This window comes from Lemur catta, chromosome 4, assembly GCF_020740605.2.
Source record: "Lemur catta isolate mLemCat1 chromosome 4, mLemCat1.pri, whole genome shotgun sequence".
Classification (NCBI taxonomy): Eukaryota; Metazoa; Chordata; class Mammalia; order Primates; family Lemuridae; genus Lemur; species Lemur catta.
In genome coordinates this window covers 136,311-159,091 of record NC_059131.1, presented here as the reverse complement: position 1 = coordinate 159,091, position 22,781 = coordinate 136,311, and the positions used below count along the sequence as shown (strand labels likewise).

The 22,781-nt window shown below is 37.9% G+C and overlaps 1 long non-coding RNA gene across 16 annotated transcripts in view; it reads left to right on the top strand.

Annotated features, from left to right (window-relative positions):
* Positions 1 to 22,781, top strand: part of LOC123636547 — a 78,054-nt gene that overhangs the window by 28,908 nt on the left and 26,365 nt on the right. For 9 of the 16 annotated variants that reach the window (XR_006734602.1, XR_006734599.1, XR_006734595.1 and 6 more), the window contains 3 exons: positions 7,574 to 7,688; positions 11,373 to 11,465; positions 11,572 to 11,645. This is a non-coding gene — a long non-coding RNA (uncharacterized LOC123636547). Of the gene's footprint in view, positions 1 to 7,573; positions 7,689 to 11,372; positions 11,466 to 11,571; positions 11,646 to 13,646; positions 13,722 to 22,781 lie in introns of those variants that run through there. The other 7 variants (XR_006734594.1, XR_006734592.1, XR_006734589.1 and 4 more) reach the window with 3 other exon arrangements.

Sequence of the window (22,781 nt, the reverse complement as noted above, 5' to 3'; positions counted from 1 at the left end):
GTTTCTATGAACTTGACTACTTTAGATACCTCATATAAGTGGAATCATGCAGTATTTGTGACTGGCTTATTTCACTTGACATGATGTCCACAAGGCTCATTCATCCTGCGTATGACAGGATTCCATTCCTTTTTAAGGCTGAATTATACTCCATTGTGTATGTAGCATATTTGGTTTATCTCTTTATCTCTTGACGGACGTTTGGGTTGGCTATTGTGAATAGTGCTGGTATTATCGTGGGTGTACAGATACCTCTTCAAGACCCTGCCTTCGATTCTTTTGACAATATCCCAGAAATGGGATTGCTGGATCATGTGGTATTTCTATTTTTAATTTTTTGAGGACCGGTAATCATGTTTTCCATAGCGCCTGCACCATTTACAGCCTCACCAGCAGTGCACAGGGTTTCCAGGTTCTCCACATCCTCACCAACACTTGTTTTTTGTTTTTTTGATAATAGTTATCCTAAGGGGTATGAGGTGATCCTAATCTATATTTTTAACCAGCAATTTTTTTTTTTTTTTTTTTTTTGAGACAGAGTCTCGCTTTGTTGCCCGGGCTAGAGTGAGTGCCGTGGCGTCAGCCTCGCTCACAGCAACCTCAAACTCCTGGGCTTAAGTGATCCTACTGCCTCAGCCTCCCGAGTAGGTGGGACTACAGGCATGCGCCACCATGCCCGGCTAATTTTTTCTATATAGATTTTTAGCTGTCCAGATCATTTCTTTCTATTTTTGGTAGAGACAGGGTCTCACTCTTGCTCAGGCTGGTCTCGAACTCCTGACCTCGAGCGATCCACCCGCCTCGGCCTCCCAGAGTGCTAGGATTACAGGCGTGAGCCACCACGCCTAGCCGAGGTTTTAATAATTTAAAAATTAAATGGTCATAGCAGTTTTAATGTGCATGTTGCATGGTTATTGAACTCCATAGATTCCCTTAAATAATACAATTTAGTAAACATATTCTCTTAATACTATGACAGTGACTATATAATCTATCATTAAATCATAATTTCATTATTACCTGGTTTTTATACAATTATGTTGCATCTGGGTTTTCCCTCCTATTATAAGAGGAAATACTACAATAAAACATTTTTGTCCATATAGGTATTTTGCTTTCTTTTGGATTACTCAGGATTATTTCTGTATTTCCAGAAGTGTTACTAATGCATTAAATGTAAAAATTTTCAATAATTTCTGACAGTATGTATGCAATTGGTAGTTTCTTTCCTTCTTTCCCTTTATTGATTACCACATTTTGAAATTCATTGAATAGATGTGAAATGGTAGTTGCATTCTTTGTTTTTTTTTTAATTTCTTTAATTAGGAACTTTGAACATTTTAAAAGAAGCCTACCAGCTTCTCCTCTGTGGATTGTAAATTTTACATCCTTTTCCTGTTTATCTATTGGAAATCCATTAGTTGTTTTAGGTAATAGCCCTGAGAATCTCTCAAATTGAATGTGGTAAACTTCTCATTCATTGTGTACCTACATACCAATATGTCAGACCTTGTTATATCTTGAACAAAACATCATGATGTAATTGCAAACTCCTAGAGCTAGAAGGACTCTTATATAGTGTTTTCATTTTTCACCTAAGAAAACTGAGATCCCATCCCAAATTACACGATCAGTAATTAACCTTAGGGAATTGTGGCCGAACTGGAATTAAAGCTCTGTAGGCTTTGTTGCCTCCATACTCTTCCATGTATCTCCTCTTTGCTCTTCCAGATACGATACCAGATTTCTTCCCACTGCCCCTGCTGCTTCTACTATACTTGTGGATTCCTGTGGCCTAAGTAAATCAGCCTAATCCTAGTCTTTTGGTTTAAAGAACCCATTGGTTTTTACCATTCCTTTGGCCCCAGTGATTGGTTTGGGAATGACAAGTCAGCCAAGTTGATCCAATTAGAGGGTAGCCTTGAATTTTCATTACCGTTAAGTGCTAATAAGTATTTTAAAAAATGTTTACATGTTTTTACCTTTTAATTTGAATTATCTGTAGTTTCCAAACATGAGATTTAAAAAACCATCTTTTTGTCATTAATTTCTAATTTTATCCCATTTTTGTAAGAGAATACAGTCTGTCTGGTATTGATCCTCTCAAGTGTTTTGAGGCACGCCTTTTCTGTTGTATGACCAGTCTGTGTATATGCTGTATGCTCATGAAAATAATAGGTATTCTCTAGTTTTTTTGCTGGGATCTTCAATATCTCTACTTATATTGTTCTCTTCTTGATCAATTGATGTTAAAATTCTCAACTAGACTTGAATTTTTATGCCTATATTTGTAGTATTTATTCCTGATGTATATTGAAGTTTTCTTGTTTGCTGTGGATGTGTTCATGATGATGATACATTTTTGTTACATCAGTATATAATATCTCAGTTTGTCCTGTATGATACTTTTTGCCTTAAATTTTATTATGATTGCTACCGTAGTTTTCTTTTGGTTCACACTCCTCTGATGTATCCTTTCTTAAATCTCTCTCTTGCAGGGACTATATTGCTTTATCATTTTTTAACCCACCATAAAATCTTTGTCCTAATTTGTTTTTAAATTGACAAGTTCAACTCATTTACATTATTGTAATTCTTTTTTTTTTTTTTTTTTTTTTGGAGACAGAGTCTTGCTTTGTCTCCCAGACTAGGGTGCAGTGGCATCATCATAGCTCACAGCAACCTCAAACTCCTGGGCTCAAGTGATCTTCCGGCCTCAGCCTCTGGAGTACCTGGGACTATAGATTCATGTCACCATGCCCAGCTAATTTTTCTGTTTTTTGTAGAGACAGGGTCCTGCTCATGTTCACGCTGTTCTTGAACTTCTGAGTACAAGCAATCCTCTTGCCTTAGCCTTCCAAAGTGCTAGGTTTATAGGCATGAGCCACAGCACCCAGTCTCATATTCTTTTATTAAATTTGTAAAATTTTATTTTGTAAGTTTGTATATTTCTTGTGAGATTTGTTCTAGGTATTTTATGGATTTTTTTTTTTTTACTATTTGAAGTCTTATTTTTACATTTTCCTAAGTGATTATTACTAGTATATACGAATAAGTGATTATTACTAGTATATACGAACCTAATAATTTTTATATGCTAATTTTTAATCCAAACACCATACTGAACACTTGAATTAATTTTTTAAATTTTATTTTTATTATTATTATCATTTTCTTTTTTGTGAAGGGATTTTGCTATGTTGCCCAGGCTGGTCTTCAAACACCTAGATGCAGGTGATCCTCTGTCCTCAGCCTCCCTAGTAGCTGGGACTACAGGCATGCACTGCTGTGCCTGGTTTTCAATTAGTTTGATAGTTGAAATGCTTATATCTTCCAAATATCTCCAAATAGTGGCATTTTTTAGTTGTTTCTGATATTTAAACTGTTTATCCTTTTGGAATCTTAATTGAATTAACTAAGACCTCTAGTATAATGTTGAATAGTGCAAGTGTTGGCTGAATATCCTTGTTTATCCTGACTTTTTATAATCGATGATGTTATCAAAGATTACATTTTTAACAGTGTTTTAAAAGATTGTGGAACACTTGAGTCCTATTGCCATAATAAGTATGCCTTGTAATTTTTTGTTGAACATGATAATATACTGGGTAAAAGGCGCCATGGTAAATAGGCATTTATTGTGAGGTTTTATGTTTATCTGGTTGGGGTTTAGGCCATTTTACTATTTACTGTACCTTTAGGTGTTGGAGGATAAAGTTTCCTCTTGTGCCCTTATGTTTGTCTTCTTTTGTCGTTGAGTTTGAGACTAATAAGGCGCTTGTTTCTTTTGTCATCCTGTTATATGGGAGCCGTGTAGGTGTGTGGTAAGGTGTGGGGGAAGGAGAGACATTGTATAGTGCTATGATTAGGTCTCAGATTTTCAGTGAATCTGTGCCTCTGGCTGTGACCTACACAAAAGTGCTTCTCAGTTTTGTTTTGTTTCTACCCCCAAGTAAGACGAAAAGGCTGGAGCAGACTGGAGTTGGATATTTATTTCCCTTCCCCCAACTTGGTTAGTTTTTGGTAAAACCCGGTTGGTTAGGCTCCGGTGAAAGTTTCTCTCCAGGGCGAGCCTTATTAGGAGAACAGAATGCCCTGGTGTGTTTCACCATGGCTGCCTTCCCCTCCGTTTGCTGGGGCACAGGAGATTTTCTCTGACCTTCACTGTGGGAACTTGGTAGGACGGTTCCTGGAGGTAAAACCCACAGACGTGTGGGGGCCTGCCTAAGACCAGGCACCCCTGGAGTTTTTAACTCTTAAACTTGCCCACGCTGAGCCTCCAGCTAGTCATAAATTATAGTTTCGATTTCCCTGCCCTGGTACTGGGTCCTGCAGAGTTTCTGCTTGTGGGTTTCTGTTCTGGCTGAGTCGTGGTTCTCTGTGTCTGCCTGCCGGTCTCTCTCATTTTTGGAGCAGCAGTTTTCTGTGCACCTTCTGTAGCAGCCCGATTACAGAACGGGGGATGAACACAGAAAAACACACAGACACACAAAGACGTTACAAGACTGCAGCACCGAAAAGCACCAGTCGCTTTATTTTTATACTCCTTTTGTCCAGCAGCTACTTTCTGGTACATGACTATCTTTAGAGTCCTGAGGTGATACATTCCATTTGTTATGGAAATTGCTCAAGGAAGGTAGACATTTGCATGTCAACCTTTGGACCTCATTACCGAGTGCAGGACAATGAGACACGCCTTGGCTTGAGTGCAGGACCTAAGGCCCTTGGCTATTTTCCATAGGGAACAGTTTGTCTGTTCAATGGGCCATTCACCTCTAGCTCCAGGGAGCATTCAGCAGTCAATAGGCCACGTCTGACCTACTGACTTCTGGCCTCAAGGAGTGTCCTGGACCTATTGACCTTTGGACCCAAGAAGCACGTCCAGCTTCGCTGACTCTGGGCTCAAGCCAATTCTTGCCCAGGGATGGTCCCTACACCCTCATTTCTCCAGTGGATCTGAGATGTTGGGTTTTTTATTTGTTCAGCCTTTTTCTTGTTCTGTGGATGGGAATGATGACTTATAAGCTCCTTACAGATCGGAAACCAGAAGTCAAATTGCCATATTTTTTCAAGATTGATTGATTGATTGCTTGCCAGTATTCACACTATAACTTCTATTCAGGCATGTTATAAAGGTATACTTATCAATAGCTAAAGTAGAAAGGCACAGATTAGAAATTTAAGTAGCAAGAACATAAAGCCTTAGAAGTTACAAGAATGAAACATCAGAAATACATTTTCTGCTGAGGATTTGCAACTTGATTTTTTTGCGTACAATATTTAACATGTCAGCATTGTGTTATTGTTTTATAAATACATGTTTATGTGAAATATTCCACAGAAACTCCATGGACATCTGATTTCTTAACCTTTTTGGCCTGCAGGGCCTGTGGTCATCATAGTGGAATAATAGCTTGCTTGTTGGCATCAGGAAACATTTAAAGAAAGCATTAAGGCTGGGCGCGGTGGCTCACGCCTGTAATCCTAGCACTCTGGGAGGCCGAGGCGGGAGGATTGTTTGAGCTCAGGAGTTGGAGACCAGCCTGAACAAAAGCTAGACCCTGTCTCTACTAAAAATAGAGATTATATGGACAGCTAAAATTATATATATATATATATAAAAAATTAGCCAGGCATGGTGGCACATGCCTGTAGTCCCAGCTACTTGGGAGGCTGAGGCAGGAGGATCGCTCGAGCCCAGGAGTTTGAGGTTTCTGTGAGCTAGGCTAACGCCACAGCACTCTAGCCAGGGCAACAGAGTGAGACTCTGAAAAAAAAAAAAAAAAGGAAGCTCTAGTATTTTCCTCTAACTTCCCAGTAGATCATTTTGATCCTCCCTCAGGCGAGCATATCCCACATGGCAAACTATCAATGACAGAAGTCAGAAGTTTAGAGTGCCCAGCCCTAAATCTTTAATTTTATGGCTTAAGTAAATTATAATTTTTAGAGACTCTGACATCCTTCTTTTCGCTCAACTAGCTTACTTTATAGCTTACTTTAATTAGGAGGAACATAATGGTGTGTTTAAGCCTAATCAAACAGATATCAGCAATATATGTTGAGTAGGGTAAACAAGTTTATCACCAAATCACTAGACTTCTGAGGATGAAAGAGAGTAATGGTAATGTTAATCATTCACTACAGAAATAGGTATAAATCTGGACTGCCCCAGGCAAATCCGTGACATATAGCCACCATCATGTTGCATGAGTGTAGTTAAAATTAATATCTTGCACCTTCGTGTCATGAGGTAGAATAAAGTAATGTTCCATTTATTTTAGGGAGGGCAAAGTTTTAATTTCTCCTTTGTTGAAATGATGAAAATAGTCTTTAAATGCCTCTCATAGGTTTTCTCATTCTCTCTTATTCCACCAAGGGAATCTTGGTCAAATGACAATCAGGAAAGATGGTTTAATCTATATAAGAACACCCTGCAAATTATAAAGTGTTATAGTAACATAAGTTATATTCCATTATCAAGCCAGGAGGCAATGGGATAGGAAAGCTGAAGTTTATTTCTGCTTTTCTGACTTTGGTCTTAACCTTAAGGTTTCATTATTTGAGTGGTCTTAGGTAATCCCCCAAGATGGATTCCCAAGTCCAAAGTGAAATACTTGATTAATATATGTTGCTTTCTACTAACATGAATGATAAAAAGTAAATTGCTTTAACAAATTGTTCTATTGTTAAATTTGTTTTTTAAAAAACTCACTTATCCACAAAGAATTAACAGATTCATAACTAGATTTTTATGTACTTAAATTTCTTACATATTAATAATTTGCTTAAACAGTTTATACATTTAGTACTACATGATAATTCTTAAGGGCTTTATTTTCATTGCAATGGTACCAATGGTATAACCTGCTTATTTAGGGAGAATAATAAATTATTTTTAAAAGTACAAGATGTAGATGTAACATAATTTTTATAATCTTACTTTTGGCTATAAAACAATATCTATTTTAAGTTGGGATTACATTTTAGTCCCTGTCTCATTAAATTAACTAGTTATGCATGAAAGGCAGTACAGTATTTCTAAATTTCAGCTATTCATGTACCATCTTCACAATTTACCATAGCCCTATGTTACCTATAATGTTATTCTGTAATTTTCTTTAAATGATTCTCCTTGTCACGAAATTTTAAGTGTGAAGAATAATTCACTCTTACATATAAGAAATATTATTTCCCATAAATAAAAGATATACATAAACATGCACTAAATTAAATACATAACTGTTAAAGGTTAATGTTATTAATATTTATATGTACCTCCCAAAGTTATCTCAAGTACTTCTAGTGTGTATCTGGCACACTTTGCAAAATACTAGTGTTAGCACATAGTAACTATACACAGACTGGGTTCAAATCCTAATTCTTGTTAACTGTGACTTGGCGCCGTGAGTTTCTTAGATTCAGTTTCCTCATCTGTGAAGTCAAGTTGATGGTTTTACTCTCATAGCCTTCATTATTGTAAGGGCTAAATAATGCCAGTGAAGAGTGCCTGCCACATAGTAAGAGCGCAGTAATTGCTAGTTCTTATTATTGTTTTTATCATCTTAATCCTCAGATATCTTTGTTATCTGACAAGAGTCATCCTAAACAAAATACATCAGCCAAGAAAGACGGTTTAAAAAATGGTGATATAAATGTAGACTTTGATCAACTGAAACTTGATGATAAAGGTTAGTATAAAAATATATTACCTTTCATAGTTGCCAGAAAACAGTCAGGGTTTAAAATATCTCTAGTGTTTATTCATTAAATCAAAATAAATATTTTTAATAGACTACAATGCCATCGTTCTGATTGTGAATGTTAAGTATGTTCTTATTTTTGCTTGACTTGTCTTTAAAGTCACCGAATATATCTGATAATGCTGAATAATAATATAGACTTTTATTCTTCTGCTTCATGTTTCCAATTTGAAAACTTTTTTTCTTGTGTTTAATTGTATCTCTGTAAATTGTGTACATTTTTTTAGTTTTGTCCTCTATGAAAAGAGATTATGGTCATTCCAAAAAGATCATTAATTTTAATGATGTAAAGAGCTGCAGCACTATTTAGTCCTTTTAAAGAAGTTTTCTCTTATTCTGTATATAATGTCTTTTTTCCAATAAAGAATAATTGAAAAATCAGAAAAGTAACAGTTTTAATAAACTGGGAATCAATATTAATTACAGGGAAACTAAGAAGCAGATCACTCAAACTGAAAAGAACTTTTTATTTCGAGACTGCTGAAATCCCTTCTCATAGAATCTTTATGCTTGGTTTTCTTATTTTGCTTAATATTCATCTTTAGATTTGTATGTCAAACAAGTAATTATCATAGTGATTCATCATGCTTTTTAGATAACTTTTCAGAGGGTTAAACATTATAGGTAATTCATAGCTCATTGTTTTCAATTTATGAGACTGTAGAAATTACCAAGAAATAAGTAAAGGCTGGTTTGATGCTAAAGAAAACCTGACAGGAGCTGACTTCTCAGGAAGGCAAGAAAATCAAATAGAACAAGATAGATGGAATCCGAAGTTTACACTCGATTGCTTTAACAATTTACTGAGAAATCCTAACCTATTTGTAAAATAATACTTACCTGCTTCTGTGTTGTGTTGAGTGCCTGAGCTGTTTTAATGTTTTATTCCTGTTTGTGGCTTTTCTGTATACAAAATGAGAAATTGGCCAGTTGGAGGTCAACTTTTTATTTTATTTATTTATTTGTTTTTTAGTTTTTTGAGACAGAGTCTCGCTTTGTTGCCTGGGCTAGAGTGAGTGCTGTGGCGTCAGCCTAGCTCACAGCAACCTCAAATTCCTGGGCTCAGGCGATCCCACTGCCTCAGCCTCCCAAGTAGCTGGGACTACAGGCATGTAGTCACCATGGCCGGCTAATTTTTTGTATATATATTTTTTAGTTGGCCAGATAATTTCTTTCTATTTTTAGTAGAGACGGGGTCTCGCTCTTGCTCAGGCTGGTCTCGAACTCCTGAGCTCAAACAATCCACCCACCTCGGCCTCCCAGAGGTGTGAGCCACCGCGCCCGGCCTGGAGGTCAACATTTTAAAGAGCAGAAAATTGCTAAAAGCTTAAATCCAAGATTTAGTTAGCAGGTAGATAAGCTGCATTGTTTTCCACTGAGCCCTCATTGGACACTTTCCAGGTGTGGTTACCTGGTGAACAAAACCAACTTCTCAGTTTTCATCAGGTAACCAGTACTAATCTATCAAATCCGTATTAGTGATGAAAACTATTTGCTTTCCTTCACTTTAATAATTTCATGTATTTCAGGAATATTTGCATCTTTAGATAGTCCTTAAATGCTTACAATAGTTAGAATTTTCTCTAGTGCCTGTGATTATTCTATCATTTCTTGTGATAGTTATGCTACCTTCCTTTATTTTTATCTATATGTTTCTGTGGGTTTTTTAATTTTCCATATTAGCAACGGTTTTATTTTTTTTCTGCTTGTATAAATAATGGCTTATTAAGATTTTTAAATAAAATATGAAAATATAAGAAAATTAAAATTACCTGAAGTTTCTCCAACCTGCAGTAACCACTATGAATATTTTAGTGACCATTTCAATGCATTTCTTTATGCATATACCAAACTTAATGTTATATCATCTGATTTTATTGTAACTATTTTTTTCTTCCTTTGCATTATTTTTCTCCATATCACTTGTCACAATACTGTGTGTTTTGCTTACTTGATACTTGATTAATTACTTGGTTGACTGCCTTCCCACCCTTACATATTAGCTCAACAAGATCAAGGATTTTTGTTCACTGCCAAGTACAACATGCAGCCCATAGAGTGTCCAGTAGGTATTTTGTACTGAATTAGTGAAGGTTTAGGTGATAGGTGTAATGTATACCTTCTGACTCCTTTACTGTACTGTATCTCTTTACTACTTTTTCACTGCAATATAAAAATGTAAAGCTAGGTGGTTTCGCTATTGTCTCTGTAGAATACATTTATAATCCAAAGAGATTAACAAATTAAATGAAGTTAATGAAGAAGGTTAGGTATTAATTACCTAAAGATGAAAGACTCTGCCTGAATTCTAGCACTAATATTTAACAGATTTGTGACCTAAACTTCTATGACCTCAGTATCATCATCTGTAAAATGGAAATAATATTAATAATAGCTCCCTCATGGGGTGGTTGGGAGAATCATGTGGGGTGATGTGTATATAAAGTGCTTAGCATGTTGCCTGGAGCATTCAGTAAGTGCTAGGCTACTCTTGTTACTATTATTACTTACTGAGCACAATAAAATTTACAAATCTCCCATTATTATTTAAAAATCATTAAAACATAAGTAAAAGTACTCATGGATTCATTCAACAATATTTGTGTACTCCCTATGTGCCAGGTATAGGATTTGCTAGTAATTCAAATCTCAATTTAGTGAATCTTTTTTGATTTCAGACCAGGTTCCCTTCACAATATTGACTATGAGATTGCAGTCTAAGAATTTTGAATTTTTTTTGTCAAGGAAGAAAAAAATTATCTATAATCCTAGTATTTGTGGTTTCCTAAATCATGCTGTCTAACTCAAGTAATTTGTCTCTTTTTTTCGTATGTGCTCTTAACATTATCACAAGTTATATAATACCTGCTGTTGATATTTATCTGATTGAAAGGTTTTCTTGGTGCATTATTTCCCCAGCAAAGGAATGTGTGTAAAGAATTCTCTGAAACCACTAGCTCTAGCCAGTGCTAACACTAAGGAGTTAAGATCCTGTGTACATCCAGTGTTCTCACAGCACTTCTCTGAACCAAGGACAAATGACAGACTTTTTTAGTCGTGATGCACAGTCAGCCCATGGGTTCTGTATTCATGGATTCAACCAACTTTCTTTTCAATATTTGCTAAACAATGCAGCATGACAACTATTTACATGGAATTTACATTGTATTAGGTAGTATAAGTAATCTAGAGATGATTTAAAGTATACAGGAAGATGTGTGTGGATTATATGCAAATACTATGCCATTTTACATAAGGGATTTGAGCATCCTCAGATCTTGGTATGTGCAGGGAGTCCTAGAACCAGTCCCCCAGGGATACCAAGGGACAGCTGTAACAGATTACTCCGTTTAGATGTAATTTATTTATTTGAGCTATGAGAGAGTTAATATTAACTAATCCAACCCATTTATTTTTTAAGATATGATTAAGGCCCAGAAATCTTAGCACTGTACTCCAGGCTTTTGGTCTTTAGTCTGGTCTTGCTGATATTTGCTGATAACTTTATAATAAGCTTTGTGATAGTAAAAAGAAATCATGAAATATTTAGCAATTTTTCATTTTCTCTTAAACATGTCAATACAATAATGATCATTTCTGTGGTATATTGAGTTTTTCTACAAGCAGAAATGAATGCTGAACCCTTACGAAGAGAATAAAGGTTATTTGGTACATATTGGTGGTCTCTGCCCTTCAGTATCTGAGGTATGCCAAGATCTTTTTTGAACTTCATTTTTAAATTTGTTAATTGTTCATATTGTGATTATTTGTTGTGTTTCTACTTTTCACAAAGTTATTTCTCTTTTTTTAGGCTGATTGAAGGTCTCATTTCCAGAAATACCAAGTTTCTGAAATTTCAATTTATGATTCTTCTACTAATTACAGGTGTGTTTCCCAAATTCAGTCAAATGTGCATTACTGTGTGCCTGCTGTTCACTAGAGGTTCTGTAGCAGACATCAGCCACAGTGGTGATAAAGTCAAAGGCCATTCCCACAGCAGTGTCCCAGGCTAGTATAGGGGGACACGTAGATAAATAGTTGCAGTCATTATAGACAAATAGCTGCAGTCATTAGTTTGTGCTGTTCTTAATCAGATCTTTCTTTGATTATACTTTGTAGCTTGTTATTAGAGTGCCTTAGTTAAGGAAAATGGGCTCCAGAAATAGATAACTTTGGCTCAATTCCCAGTTCTGTCAGCAACTTCATGAATAAATTTGGGCAATTTACTTAACCTTTTTGTACCTCAGCCTCCTCTTTGTCTATAAAGTGAGGTTAATAGTACTGTTATAGCGTTGTTGTGAAACTATGAGTTAAGTATGGAAAGCACTAGGAGTAAAGCCTGGCACATAGTAAATGCTCAGAAAATTGTATTCTATTATTTCTAATTTTAATTACTTTTTAGATGACACTTTTATACTTTTTAGGTAGATGGCTACATCATCTATATATAATCTCTTCCATTATATACATAGCTACTTTCTATTTTGTGACATTGTCAGATCATTCAAATCACAATGGTGATGGAAATACCTTTACTGTCTTCTGATAAAAAGTGATGGCTGTTCATTTCAGATATGAAAATCTTTATCAATTAAGAGAATCCTGTTTGTAGTTGAGGTTGAAATTTGTTAAAAAATAGGTGTTTAATTTTATTTAATGGAGTCACCTAAGAGTATATGCTTTTTAAATTTTACTCATTAATGTGGTATTAATACATTGCATTATATTAAAGTAGTATTATAATCCTAGTAGTATTACCTGATGTGAAAGATTCTTTCAGTATCTTGTTGAATCCTTAAAACAAACTGTGGGTTTTTTTTTTCTTAAGTATTATACATACTGTGTGGAAATTTAGAAAATACAATTAAATGCAAAAATACAAGGAGGTTATAAAAAATTATCCATAGTCCCATCATTTGAAAACAGCCACTTTTCAGATTTGGTACGTATCCTGCCACTGTCTAGGTCTGTGCTTTTGTAGGAATAGCTCTTGCCCGACTGTCTCAGTTACATGGCTAAAATTCTGATTAGATGTTCCAACTCTTTTTTTTTGGTCTACATATTTCCCCACAACAAGGCCATAAAGATATTCTCTTAAATATTCTGGTAAATGTTTTAAATTTTGACTTTCACATTGCAGGCCTTTGAGTCATCTGGAGGTTATGTTTGAACATAGGAATTAATTTTAATTTTTTTAGTATAAGTGGTCCCCAGATTGCTAATCTCTGCAACTTTATCATATATCAGCTTTGCAAATGTTTTACATTAAATTTTAATATAAAATTAATAGGAGATAATTCATGAGAAATGCTTACTATCTTTTATTTCTCATCTTCAATTTGGTTTTTCTTCAGTTATCCTAAATAAACATTCTTCCTGATTTTAAGCTAAGTATATCAACCATTTATTTATTTATTTATTTATTTTTATTTTTTATTTTTTGAGACAGAGTGTTGCCCGGGCTAGAGGGAGTGCCGTGGCGTCAGCCTAGCTCACAGCAACCTCAAACTCCTGGGCTTAAGCTGATCCTACTGCCTCAGCCTCCTGAGTAGCTGGGACTACAGGCATGCACCACCATGCCCGGCTAATTTTTTCTATATAGATTTTTAGCTGTCCAAATCATTTCTTTCTATTTTTGGTAGAGACGGGGTCTCACTCTTGCTCAGGCTGGTCTCGAACTCCTGACCTCGAGCGATCCACCCGCCTGGGCCTCCCAGAGGACTAGGATTACAGGCGTGAGCCACCATGCCTGGCTTAGTATATCATCCTTTATAAGAGCATTTTTTATTGTGAAAACTATATTTGAGCCAAAGGTTACAAAATTAAGTTTGAGGTAATTTAAAGTCGTTAATGAAAAATCTTTTGGTTTTCTGCTTTTGTATTTAGACATGCATCTCTTGCTTTCCAAAAAAAAGGAAACAGTGATGTAAAGATGGCTGTGAAAGGAATGATGCCAAAAAGGTGGGGGACTGCTGCTTTACAGTCTTTTTTTTATTCTTTATTCTTGAATAGTGCTACTCTATAAGTGACTAATTATTATACTTTCATCACTTTTTATAGCTAACGTTATCTCATAATTGTTGAAACCATAAAATGCAGTCATTTTATTTTTTTATGCCCTCATCTTTACCTCACTGAGGTTTTAAACACGATGTGGAAAATGATGGAAGTTTGCTTTGTTCGCTCTTTCCACTTCTCAGCAAAATGCCTGGGATCCCGTAGGCATCCACAGACCTTTCTTTTCAATGTATATGTAGTAAAATGCACATTTTGGTGTCCATGACTTTAGATGAAGGCATATGGGCAAGTAACCTCCACCATAATCAAGATACAGAACAGTTTCATCATTCCAGAAAATTCTGTCATGCTCTGATATATTTCCTGTTCTTAAAATTTTACCTATTTCAGAATGTCATGTAAATGAAACCATACTATGTATCCCCAGTAGTCTGGCTTCTTTTACTTAGCTTAATGCATTTGACATTGATCCATGCTGTTGTGTGTGTAAGTATTTCATTCCTGTTCAAGTATTCCTCATTTTTATTCAGTTATTCTCTTACTGACTTTTGAGTTTTTTATCAGATAGATATGTGATTTGCAAATAATTCTTCTCAACTTGTGCCTTGTCTTTTCATCTTAACAGTGTCTTTCTTAGCAGGGGTTTTAATTTTTGTAAAGTATAAACTATCAATTTTGCTTTTATAACTTTTTAGTGTTGTAGCTAAGAGCTCTTAGCATAATTCAAGGTCACAAAGGTTTTGAGTTAATTTTTATATATTGTTTCAGGTTGAATTGCGGTGGTTTTGATTCTTTGTATTTGTTTCTATTTTGCATATAGAATTGTGCCAGTGTCATTTGTTGAGAAGACTGTCTAATGTCCATTGAATTACCTTTGCACCTTGGCCAAAAATCAGTTGCCCCATTTGTGTGGATCTATTTCTAGACTGTGACAGTTTCATTTAACTTTTTATCTATTTTTCCACCCATAGTACATGGCCTTGATTACTGTAGCTTTATAGTAACTCTTGAAATCAGGTGGAATGGGTCCTCTAACTTTATTATTTTTTAAAATTGTGGCTGTTCTAGTCTGTTTTGTCTTGCTGTATAAATTTTATAATTCAACTTGTCTATCTACAACAAAAATCCTACTTGGATTTTTACTGGAGTTACTTTGAATTTATAGATCAGCACAAATCCCTTTTTAATAAATGGATGAAAGAAAAATATTCGTTGAATAAATGAATCTAAATTTTTCCCTTAATAAGATAAAGGGATCTCTTTCAACTCGGTCTGTTTTCCAATCCTTTCCTAATTCCTGGAGTTAGGACGTTCCTTTTCTATACCATTACCATTACCATTTCCATTCACAGACCTTTGTCTCTACTCTCAGTCAGGCATAGCCCTTCTTTATCCCGACAGGATTTCCACTTGACTTCGCATTCCTTTGACATTACTATCCTTATCTGTCTTGTGCTCTTATTGCCAGACTTCTCAGTAAAGTGATTTATATCCAATGTCTCAATTTCTTTGGTTGCTTCTCTCCTTTGTCCTAATAATCTGTCTTCAGTTTTTACAATTTCACTTGAACTGCTCTTTCCGTTGTCACTGGTGACCTTTTCGTTGGTCTTTCCCCATCTGCCTTCTTGACTCCTTGGCCTCTTTAAATTAGTCATTTCTTTCTGGAAACTCCTTTCCTCTCATCTCAGTGACCTTTCATATGTAGGGTGAATTTTTTGTTTCCTTCCACAGTAGGAAGGAAGGAAACAAAGTAGAATTAGGTTACATGGGGACCTAAACAGAAGGTTTGGGAACTGTGGCTTCTCCTCTCCCTTCTCATGTAGCAGTTAATATGGTTTCTTGCCTCTGCATCTCTGTGTGTTCATTCTCTTCCTCCTCTCTGCACATGACACTTTTCTGCCCCCATTTGGCTTTGTTTTACTTAATTCTGACTCTACAGTATTTTCAGTTTGACAGATTAATTTGATTGAGGAACACCGAAGGATAAGCCTGAACTCGGCGCCGGGTACGGGCACGGCCCCTTTGGGCCCTCCGACTCCGAGCTTCTCCTTTGGTGGGACTGGTGGGTCGTCCTGAGTGCCGTTTTTGGTCGATGGTCTTGGTTTACTCTGAGCTCGTTCTTTTCCTAGGAATTGTTGTTTGGGATCCTAACTTAGATTTGGAGGTGCATCCTAAAGGGTCTTCTCCCTTGTCTTTTTATCCTAAAATTAATCTCAATTGGCTTTGCTGTGCATTTTTGAAAGAGGAAACTGAACTGTCTTGTTGGTAGATAAATGAGAGACTGAGTTCCTCAGCTCCGAAGACAAGGGGCAACCTCACTCCTCCCAGCCTTGGCAGCCCTGGGCAACCGGGGTCCCAGGTGGGAGTTGCCTGGGGAAATTCCCCGAGGCGCAAGTGGCTCCATAGGGAACCCCCCCCACACACACGTTAATTAAAAGAAGGCTCTTCCAGGAAACGCATATAAGAGCTGATCACTCGGTGTTTGGAGCCCTCTCGGGAGGTACTAGACCTTTGAGAGAGAAACCTGAGACACCTGAGAGGGTGGGAGTGACTCAGTGGTGAGACCTTGAGGAGCCCCACCCACAAGCAGCACACTCTGATCCACGACACCAAACCCCGTGTTACAGTTCGGTTGCTTCTTTGAAGGAAAAAATGGGACATCCTTCAAAATCGAGGAAAGACAAGGGAGAATGACCCCCATGGGGCACCGCAGTTGGTGTGTGGTGCCTCTACTTGCAAGTAGTTCCGGAAATGAAAAGAGTGGAAGGCGTGCCAGGTGTTGCTAAGGCTCCAGCTGGTTACAGGTAATGCTTGTGCACAGGTTTTTAAGAAAGGGCAAATTACATCCAGGAAAATTCAGAGCTGAAACGGTCGACCTACCGCGCTATATAGAGTTGAAGTGTCTTGAGCTATTTCTCTCTCTTCTTTTCTGGCCACTCTAAACCCTGCTAACTTTTTCTGTGGATGTCCAGATAACTCACTGTTTACGGCATTTACAATGGAAAGGCTACCTGGAGATCCTGATGCCAGTTATTGGTCAAAGGTGTATGAAAATATTTCGGTTTTGGTCTTTTAACCCTAATGGCAGATAGAGTTTATCTCCACTGATTCAGTGTCTAGAGAGAGGTACACAGAAGGTGTTTCTAAATGCAGTGTCATGTAATGTTAACTGGACTGTTAGGGACTCAGAGTTGTCCTAGAAGTTGTGGTTAGAAGAGCTTAAGTTGACAGCTTAGGTTTTCCCTTGATCTCGTCCATTTTTGTCCCACACTTTACAAGCGAGCAGGTTATGTGTACATTATATGGCTGTGATAAAGTTTGTGTCTGGGGAAAACGTTTGTAAATTATTAATTTTTGTGTAGTAATTTATTTTAAGATGAAAAGTGATTGGAGATTACAATCTAGAGAATCTCAAAACAGTCTTACTCTTTATAAATATTGTGTGTACTCAAGTGTACAGCCCCCCCTCCCCCGAAAAATTGTTCTGAGACCATTTAGATTGTTTTCCAGACAGCTTAATCTTGATCCTCACGGAAAAAGCATGCTACATCTTTGTATCATTGAGGTCCTGAGGACTGGCCTGAGAGTTCGTTTTTTTTTTTTCCTCTTTCTCTCTGTCTCTCTCTCTCTCAGTCTGCACTCCCGTGATCTTATGTTGATGTGGGATTCAGAAAACGTAAATGAAGGCTTCAGGAGCAAAAATGTTCTGACCTTGCCTCCCCTGCCTGCCTCTTGTACCAACCCCTCCCTGAAGCTGGCCATAAAACCAGAATCCCTCTACCCAAGGCAGGTCATACAGCCCAGAACCCCTGTTTTTCTGAAAGCTAGCCTTAAAACCCAAACTTAGTCTATGTAAAATGGCCATGAAGTAATTATCTGACCTGCTTTGTTCTTACTTTGTTTTACCGTAAAACCCTGTGCCAGAAAGGGCCTTGCTGCCCTGCAGCCCAGAAGGGAGGAAGGCACACTGGAGAGAGGCCAAGCAGAATCTAAATGTAAAAGCCTTGCTCGTTCTGCCACTCGGCCTGTTAGAATGAGCGCACCCCCTTTTGGGCCAGTCATTTCTACTGCACTGGCCATGCTTTAAACATAAATAATGGACAGTTTCCCCTGCACCTTTGAGTGTTCGTTCTGAAGGTGTCCATGCATAAGTTTTAATCCTTTCTCCTAGTAACTTTCACGGCAGTAAATTCTCAACAGGTCTTCATGGGGACCTTTTGGGGGCCTTTGCTCCCAGACTTTGGGGACCAGAGACACTTTGATCCCTATGATGTCAATAAATTCTGTTTTGGGACGTGACATTTTGGAAGGTTTTAACGAACTAATGGCATGTTGTAAAACGTCTACTAGGTTTATAACGTTTGAAAGTGATGTCATATTTGTCTACTAAGTGTCACTGAAGTACTTACTTGCTTTTCTCGGTAAGATTTACGAGTTTAAGATTGAAAAGCCAGTAATTTAAACTATATTTTAATCCCTGTTCCGTGTTACAGATCTAATTTAGAGGGTACAAAAGTGGCAAACAGAAAAGTAACTAAAAATAATAGCTGGAATCCAAGTAAAGTGCTAAGGTAAATGAATAGATAAGATAAAGTAGGTAAATACAAATGAATAAAATTTTCCTACAATTGAAAATCTTAAATTCATTATGTTAAAAGAGATAATCATAAAATGTTTGGATCGATTATAACGTAAAATACTACAACACTGATTCTTAAACATAAGTTTAAAGCTTATACCTTGTAATCTGTGTATTTAGGAATGCCAATAAAATGGGCGACTAACACTTCAAAGTTACTTTAACTTCCTAGGTTTTTCTAAGAGTTGACGTGATCATCTGTATATGGCTGTGATTAAAACTTGTAGATGAAAATAATTCCATACCAAGTTTTTTAATGAAAATGTCATAAGTATTTTGTGAAAAGATGGTTTTGTCTAATTCACTGGTCTTTGAAACTAAACTTCAATATGTCAATAGTCATTAGAAATTAAGTGGATATAGAAGTTAAAGGTCATAAAAGTTTGGCCATAGATGCCGTATCTCTGACATATCTTGGCCAAAACGGGGGCCTTGTGAACTAAAATAAAATTTTGAGGCTCACCCCCCCACCCCTGCCACCGCTGCCTATAACCTTCAAGCCCCCGCTTGCAGATGGCCCAAGTCTTCAGGCCAAAGGGATGTATGCCTCCCACGTATTGATTTATGACTTTCCCTATAGGCCACTGGGGCGTGGATCGAGGTCATGAGCCTCAAATTTGGCTCAGATTAAATCTCTTTCAAATTATGATACAGAGTTCGGTTTCTTTTCCGTTGAGGAGATTGAATCCCGGGCGTGGGGCTCGGAGAAGACTCAGGACCACCGAAGGAGCAGCCGGAACTGGGCGCTGGGTACTGGCACGGCCCCTTTGGGCCCTCCGACTCCGAGCTTCTCCTCTGGTGGGACTGGTGGGTCGTCCCGAGCACCGTTTTTGGTCGATGGTCTTGGTTTACTCTGAGCTGGTTCTTTTCCTAGGAATTGTTGTTTGGGATCCTAACTTAGATTTGGAGGTGCATCCTAAAGGGTCTTCTCCCTTGTCTTTTTATGCTAAAATGAATCTCAATTGGCTTTGCTGTGCATTTTTCAAAGAGGAAACTGAACTGTCTTGTTGGTAGATAAATGAGAGACTGAGTTCCTCAGCTCCGAAGAGAAGGGGCAACCTCTCTCCTCCCAGCCTTGGCAGCCCCGGGCGACCGGGGTCCCGGGTGGGAGTTGCCTGGGGCGATTCCCCGAGGCGCGAGTGGCCCCATAGGGAACCCCCCCACACGTTAATTTAAAGAAGGCTCGTCCAGGAAACGCATATAAGAGCTGATCACTCGGCGTTTGGAGCCCTCTCGGAGGTACTAGGCCTCTGAGAGAGAAACCTGAGACACCTAAGAGGGTGGGAGCGACTCAGTGGTGAGACCTTGAGGAGCCCCACCCACAAGCAGCACACTCTGATCCACGACACCAAACCCCGTGTTACAGTTCGGTTGCTTCTTTGAAGGAAAAAATGGGACATCCTTTAAAATCAAGGAAAGACAGGGGAGAATGACCCCCATGGGGCACAGCAGTTGGTGTGTGGTACCTCTACTTGCAAGTAGTTCTGGAGATGAAAAGAGTGGAAGGCGGCATGCCAGGTGTTGCTAGGGCTCCAGCTGGTTACAGCTAATGCTTGTGCACAAGTTTTTAGGAAAGGGCAAATTACATCCAGGATTATTCAGAGCTGAAACGGTCGACCTACCGCGCTATAGAGTTGAAGTATCTCGAGATATTTGTCTATCTTGTTTTCTGGCTACACTAAACCCTGCTAACTTTTTCTGTGGATGTCCAGATAACTCACTGTTTAGGGCATTTACAATTGAAAGGCTACCAGTTATTGGTCCAATAACTGATGCCAGTTATTGGTCAAAGCTGTATGAAAAGATTTCAGTTTTGGTCTTTTAACCCTAACGGCAGAAAGAGTTTACCTCCACGGATTCAGTGTCTATAGAGAGGTACACAGAAGGTGTTTCTAAATGCACTGTCATGTAATGTTAACCGGACTGTCAGGGACTCAGGGTTGTCCTAGAAGTTGTGGTTAGAAGAGCTTAAATTGAAAGCTTCAGTTTTCCCTTGGTCTTGTGCATTTTTGTCCCACTCTTTACAAGCGAGCGGGTTATGTGTACATTATGTGTCTGTAACAAAGTTTGTGCCTGGGGAAAAAGTTTCTGAATTATTAATTTTTGTGTAGTAATTTATTTTAACATGAAAAGTGAATGATGATTACAATCCAGAGGATCTCAAAACAGTCTTACTCTTTATAAATATCGTGTGTACTCAAGTGTACAGCCCCCCTCCGAAAAAATTTGTTCTGAGACCATTTAGATTGTTTTCCATACAGCTTAATCTTGATCCTCACGGAAAAAATATGGTACTACTTTGTATCATTGTTTGAGGTGCTGAGGACTGGCTCTGAGAGTGGTTTTTTTTTTTTTTCCCCTCTCTCTCTCTCTCTCTCAGTCTACACTCAGGTGATCTTATGTTGATATGGGATTCAGAAAACTTAAAACGGAGGCTTCAGAAGCAAAAACGTTCTGACCTTGCCTTGTCTGCCTGCCTCTTATACCAATCCCTCCCTGAATCCGGCCATAAAAACCAGAATGCCTCTACCCAAGGCAGGTCGTACAGCCCAGAACCCCATTTTTTTCTGAAAGCTAGCCTTAAAACCCAAACTTAGTCTATGTAAAATAGCCATGAAGTAATTATCTGTCCTGCTTTGTTATTACTTTGTTTTACTGTAAAACCCCATGCCAGAAAGGGCCTTGCTGCCCACAGCCCAGAAGGCCGGAAGGAACACTGGAGAGAGGCCAAGCAGAATCTGAATGTAAGAGCCTTGCGGGTTCTGCTACTCGGCCTGTTAGAGTGAGCGCACCTTCTTTTGGGCCAGTCATTTCTACTGCACTGTCCATGCTCTAAAGATAAATAATGGACAGTTTCCCCTGCACCTTTGAGTGTTCATTCTGAATGTGTCCATGCGTAAGTTTTAATCCTTTCTCCTAGTAACCTTCACGGCAGTAAATTCTCAACAGGTCTTCACGGGGACCTTTTGGGGGCTTTTGCTCCCAGACTTTGGGGACCAGAGACACTTTGATCCCTGTGATGTCAATACATTGTTTGGGGATGTGACGTTTTGGAAGGATCTAACGAACTAATGCCATGTTCTAAAACGTCTACTACGTTTATAACATTTAAAAGTGATGTCATATTTGTTTACTAAGTCTTACTGAAGGACTTACTTGCTTTTCTCGGTAAGACTTAAACGAGTTTAAGATTGATTGAAAAGCCAATAACTTAAACTATATTTTAATCCCTGTTCCCTGTTACAGATCCAATTTACAGGGTACAAAAATGGCAAACAGAAAAGTAACTTAAGTAAACTGCTAAGGTAAATGAATAGATAAGATAAAGTAGGTAAATACAAATGAATAAAATATTCGTATAATTGAAAATCTTAAAGTCAATACATTAAGTTAAAAGAGATAATCATAAAATGTTTGGATCGTTTATAAGGTAAAATAGTACAATATTGGTTCTTAAATGTAAGTTTAAAGCTTATACCTTGTTATCTTTGTATTTAGGAATGCCAATAAAATGGGCTACTAACACTTCAAAGTTACTTTAACTTCCTAGGTTTTTCTAAGAGTTGACGTGATCGTCTGTATATGTATGTAAGTAAAACTTGTAGATGAAAGGAAAATAATTCCATACCAAATTTTTTAATGAAAGTATCATAAGATATAAGTATTTTGTGAAAAGATGATTTTGTCTAATTCACTGGTCTTTGAAACTAAACTTCAATATGTCAATGTCCATTAAAAATTAAGTGGATATAAAAATTAAAGGTCATAAAAGTTTGGCCATTGATGCTGTCTCTCTGACATATCTTGGCCAAAAGGGGGGCCCTGTGAACTAAAATAAAATTTTGAGGCTCACCTCCCCCCACACACACACCATTGCCACCGCCTATAATCTGTGAGCCCCCGCCCGCTTCGAGATGGCCCACCTTTTCGGGCCAAACCGATGTGTGCCTCCCACGTATTGATTTATGACTTTACCTATGACCCCTGTCTCCCTGAAATGTACAAAACCAAAGTATAACATACCAGCCACAGCGAGTCCACTTGCTCAAGGCCTCTTGGGCGTGGGTCGGGGTCATGAGCCTCAAATTTGGCTCAGATTAAATCTCTTTCAAATTATGTTACGGAGTTCGGTTTCTTTTCCATTGAGGAGATTGACGCCTGGGCGTGGGGCTCGGGGAAGACTCAGGACCACCGAAGGAGCAGCCCGAATTCGGCGCCGGGTATTGGCACAGCCCCTTGGGGCCCTCCGACTCCGAGCTTCTCCTGTGGTGGGACTGGTGGGTCGTCCCGAGCACCATTTTTGGTAGATGGTCTTGGTTTACTCTGAGCGGGTTCTTTTCCTAGGAATAATTGTTTGGGATCCT